This window comes from Arachis hypogaea, chromosome 15 (genome assembly GCF_003086295.3).
Source record: "Arachis hypogaea cultivar Tifrunner chromosome 15, arahy.Tifrunner.gnm2.J5K5, whole genome shotgun sequence".
NCBI lineage: Eukaryota > Viridiplantae > Streptophyta > Magnoliopsida > Fabales > Fabaceae > Arachis > Arachis hypogaea.
In genome coordinates this window covers 135,940,101-135,946,100 of record NC_092050.1, presented here as the reverse complement: position 1 = coordinate 135,946,100, position 6,000 = coordinate 135,940,101, and positions in this window count along the sequence as shown.

Sequence of the window (6,000 nt, the reverse complement as noted above, 5' to 3'; positions counted from 1 at the left end):
TTCATTTTTTATTTTTAGTTAATTAAGTTCAGTCAATTATTGAGCCCTCTTAAGGGATTCCTTCACTTAGAATAAAAGAGAAAAAACGAAAAAAAAAAAAACAAATTTCAAAGTTTGACTAATATTAAACATATTAAATTTATTTTTAATAAATTTTTTAATATTTGTTTTATTGACCGAAGACCTTTAAATGTGATAAAAATTACATATTAAAAGAGAAAAAGGGTATGATAGGTAATGTAATGGCTGAAAGCAATACTACTATAAACAAAGAAGGTTGAAACTACTGCACTAGTGTTGCTCCAAATCACAACCCTTCCTTAACTAACTTGGATTGCAATCTTTGAATCCGTTTTTTTCTCAAGCACTTCTCATTCAATTTAAACTCTTGTTAGGAAGCTCATCTTGTGTGCTCTCCTGCACAGTTTTCGTGTTGTCAAATCTATGGTGTCATTTTGATTGCAAAATTTCAATAATAGATGTGATTTTTATTTAAGGCATGTAATCTGTTTAGTTACATTGAAATTTTAAATTTATTCCATTTTTATCATTGGCTTTTGGTAGATTTTACTCTCTAATAAGTGTTAGCAGTTTGCTTGAAGGTTTGAAAATATGCCTAAGAAACCGTGGTACAACTGTATCTCCAACGCTGGCACTGCTGACAAAACTCAGCATATCAATGCTGAGCCTGCCCAAAGTTCTTCGGATGATGAAGATTATGATTCCGAGGCTGATGAGGTTGACTCATGGGATGATTACGTTGATGACTTATATGCTGAAGAAGAAGCTGTACCCCGTAACAAGTCCAATGGTCGCAAGGATACGGATTATTGGAATGTTGTTGTAAGTAGTAAAATTTCTATCTTTAGTCTGCATTATTTAGTTATAATTGGATGACTTTGGTATTCTTTTTAATTTTAAGGCAACACTAATGCAATTAATCCTTGTAATTTGTTTCTTAGATGATAGCATCACAAGAACGATGAGTTTGAGCGTCAAGGAGGTTATAGTACTTCCTCGTAGCAGACAAATCATTCTGGAGTTTAATGAAGAGTTGTAACCGATCAGTCAGGCAGCTAGATTATTGAGTGGGTTTCTAGGGAGTCTAGGTGCTGACTTTCAACATTTTCCTATCAATGAAGACAGTTGGAAGACAATAGACAATGCTTTAAAGGAACATGCATATGACACAATTAAGGTATGATATTAAAATTTGGAATTTATTATGTTATGTAAAATTAGATCAAATTCTTACTTTTCCATTTGTGGACGTGCATCACATTATGTCTCAAACTTTTAGCGCACCTTTCGGTATGAGGAGGATGATAGCGAAAAAAAAAGTGGGTAATGATTCAAATGCTAGGAAAAATCTGGAAGGAAGTAAGAAACACTTGTTTCACAAGGTTTACGACGAGGAAGAGAGTTTCGAAGAAAATGCCAAGCGTAAACCATCAGGAATAGATGCACAGCAGTGGAGATGGTTCCTTAACTATCGTTTGAAGGAATCTACGAAGGTAATTAATATTGAATTGGTACTCCATTTAGTGTTGCAGTTTTAAACATTTTTAATACCTGAATAAAATGATTGATTGAAAGTGATAGAATTAAAAAGAAAAAAAATCAGTCAAATAAGTTTCAAACCTTAAAAAATAAAATCCGGGACACTATGAAGGGGTCATTACTTTATATAATTCATTGCATGATCAGCTGTATTTGTGTCTTTATTTATAGAAAAAGTGTAGACAAAATGCTCCAAATCGGTTAAAGCAACTATATACACATACTGGGGGCTCTAAGACAACGGCAAGGCTAAGGGATGAAGAGGTAATTATGTGTGTATTATCTTTGATACATATTTTTGTGGTTTGTCATATTCTTTTGTAACATGTATGATTGTGTAAATATTTAATGTGGTTATAGGAGAAAAAACAGCAAAGGCGCATTAGCAGAGGAGAGATGTTTATTATGACTCATAAAAAAAGGGATGGCTCATATATGAATGATGATGCGCGTGTTGTTGGAGTAAGTATTGGTTAAGAATGATTTATATCTCTTGCTCTATCAATGTTGCTAACTTCGAAAACACAAAAACTTAACTCTGGTATGTTTGTAGAAAGCGATTGCGAGTATCGAGAGCCAAGGTGGAACCTCGAAGGAGATTTCTGTTACTGATTCGCTTGCGCAAGTCCTTGGAAAGGAGCATTCAGGATGAGTTCGGGGGTTAGGTTTTGGACCATGTCCAACCGAAATTATTTGTAAGACTACACAATTGAATTCTGGAGTGCAAATTGAGGAGTATCAGAGAGAGATTATAGAATTGAAGGCAGTGGCAGCAGAACAAAAGGCGGAGATTACAGAATTGAAGGCAGCAGCAGCAGAACAAAAGGCAGAGGCAGCAGAAGACAAGGCAAAGATACAGACCATGGAGAACCTAGTAAAATACATCATCCAACAGCAAGGACATACTTTGCCACCTGAAATTGATGTACAACTGAAGTCTTTGGGGAGTGGAGCAAAATAGGGATCTTAAACACAATTTATTTTTTTCCTTTGTGAACAAATTGTTATTAACTATTTTCTTTTGTGATCTATATATATCAGTTGGAATACCTTAGCATTGTGTTTTAAGTCAAGTATTTTTTTTACTGTAATTGCAAACATAATCAGTTAAATTAATACGTAACATTTTAAAATTAAAAGATTTTTTAAATATTGATTGTGATATGAAACCAAAATTCAAATAATCAATTTAAATGAAAAAAAATTGAACTTTTAGTGGCGGTTACTATGGAACGCCGCAAAATCCTATTTTTTAACTAAATTAAATAGCGGCGGTTATCTAGCCGCCGCGAAAAGGTTCTAAAATCAGTCCTGGAAGATAGCAGCGGTTGCTAACCGCCGCAAAATATTTTCGACGCTAAACACAGTTTGGCAGAGATTATTCCAGTGGTCATAAAAATCCGCCGCTAAAGGTTTACTAGCGCCCTTACTATCAGCGGTCGACCAACCGTTGCAGAATGTTTAGCGGCGGTTAGAAAACCTCCGCCATCCGAAGTTCCAACCGTCGCCATCTGTCGCGTTTGTTGTAGTGAATAATAATTAAAAAAAGTAAATATATATATATATATATATATATTTGATATTATATTTACTTGTTTGTATATTTTAGTTAGTAGTTATTATTTATATATTGTTTTATTTTATTTTTATTATTTAGAAAAAAATTGATTAAAAATATTTTAGGAATAAATAGGTTTAAAAGTGTGAAAGAAATATTTTTATTGAATTTCTTTTACATAGAAATATGATTAAAAAGAGAATGTTAAATTATGCGGATATACCCGATATCCGATCCGCAAATATGCAGATCGGATCGGATTGAATCTTATACTAAAAAACGCGGATATCATATATATCCGATCCGATCCGATGGAAATTATATGGATCGGATCGAATTCCCAATCCGATTCGATCCCCGTACACCCCTAGAAATATAAGTTCAATAGGGATTTAATTCTCTCGATATTTTTCTCACTTGAGGAAGAAATTCTTATCAAAATTGATGGTGTGGACTAAGAAGCCATGTGGCATGTGCTCTGACACACCCAAATTAAGAAGCAATATAATTAGGCACACCATTAGTCGCTTAAGCAACTTTTAAGAAGCTAGATTACCGGAGTGATTTTCTTGCATCAACTTTCAGCCTTTCAGGCCCTTAAGCAATAGTTTTCTATATATTATTTTTTAAAGATATTATAAGTTATTTCTATCCAAGCACATGTTATTAAATAATTTAGTAGACACACACTAATTGTTACAAAAAAAAAAAATAATAAAAGTAGTTTAGACTTTAGAACTAAAATGAATTTTAGAATAAACAGTAATTAATAATATTTATTATTTATTATACGATATAATAACAAATTTCTAAGCCAGTAGTGTCTTTTTCATTCAACGACTGATTTGATTTTAATTTATTTTTACTGTGTATGTAGTTGTACGATCTCGCACTCAAGATTTGTTTATCTTGTGTACACACATTATTTGTGAATAAGGCAACAAAATCACATATCCTTTTGAAGAGGCAAAAGCATGCAGCAAGAGAGAAACATCTATTTATACCTGACCATGTATATTTTCCCTTTTGGTATTTTTTTTGGGTTAGATATTTATTTATTTATATATATTTTTTATCATTTTAAACTTTAAAAAAAAGTTATTTCAAGACATAATATCAAAATTTCTATAAGCTAAAGATCCAAAGTTTAATCGTTGTTGACAAAAAAAATTCAGCCTAAGACAAATACAAAGAAAAAAGTCTATGCAAAAGTTCACATAAACTAAAAGAATGTTCTTACTTAAGGAGCCGTATTAGAAATAGAAATATAATTATTTAACGAAGTTAGGTTTGTCTACTAGTTAGCTCATTAGTCCATTTAAACAAGTGTTTTATGGTTTATAGCTATCAATTAGTTATCATTGGTGTTTTTAATGGTGTGAGATTTTATCCAATGGTGTGGAATTACTCACTTTTCTTTTTGTTGGTTAAGTGCTAGCCAAATTTTAATAAAAGTGCTGGCCTCCTAGACTTTTTTGAGTTGGAATCCCGCATTGTGCGTGCAACAATCTATTGGCTAACAACAAACCCTTAAATGGAACTTTGATCCGCAACGAATTAGTCATTGACTTATCGAGTTGGAAAATACTATAGAAAACTAAAAAAATATATATAATTATTTAGCTGTCTTTTTTCATCTACTTGAATTTAAAAAAAAAATAATTTTATGACGGTTATTTTTTTAATTATTTTTATAAGAAAATATTTTGCGGTGAATTTCCATTAAAAAAATGAGATACGACAAAAATCTTGAAAATCTTACTTGGTGTGAACAATCAAATACAGAGTTCATACATTGCCATTACTTTTACTTTAATATATGAGTGCTCCTAAAACACGGATGACTACCCAGTTTAGAATTTAAAATTAAAAATATTAACTTGCATTGTTTGTTTCTATCTCTAGCAAAAAAGAATGTAATTGAGATAAGAATGATAATGATGCAGAGAATTGCAAAGTGAACAACCTCATGTCCTCATCAATGGCCGTGCAAGGAGCTAGGTCAACTATTTCTAAGCAACATGTCACTTAAGATCGAGCAATGTCACAAAATAAATAATAATAATAATAATAATAATAATAATAATAATAATAATAATAATAATAATAATGAAAAGTTTTTTGAGGTGAACAACTTTATTATTTTTTATTATTATTTGATCAGCATAAACATTAAAATATTATTTTATTAATTTATATGTGTAAATTTTAAAAGAATGTGAGTATAAATTATATTAATTTATGTGTATAAAATTTTAATAAATATAAATAAATTATATATTTTTAATATATAAAACATTTTTAAATATGAATATAAATTATTATTAATTAAATACTGACAAAAAAATAATAATATTTATTAGTAATGTACTATTGCGCAATAATAATAGTGTTGAGACTTCACTATTACTTCAACCAATAAGTCAAACCAAAATCCCTATTTCTCACATGGTCATCCGATCCGAGGTTTTCAGCTTCAGAATTCATTTATTCTATATTATATATCGGAAATGTTTAGTAACTGCATTAAATTTTCTTTATGGTGTCTCTGTAGCAAACAACGTATTTGAGCAATCTCTCAAATTGTCCTCTCAACTTGGTCAAATTAAACCAAATAAGTACTTCTCACATTGTGTTCCAAGGTTCCCAGTTTCTTAATGCATGGTCCCGACACCCATGTTACAAAGTAGTAAATTAAAAGCAAACTAAAAATAATTATTACAAAGAAGTAATAATAAGACAAGAAACTTTGACTCTTTTGTAACTATGAAAAAGAAGTGAAATGAATATAAATTAATACACGCTTTGATTTTTTAAGAAACACTTACTAGTTTATTAATTTCTTTAGATATATCAAATAATATTCTTCACTGGTCATGCAT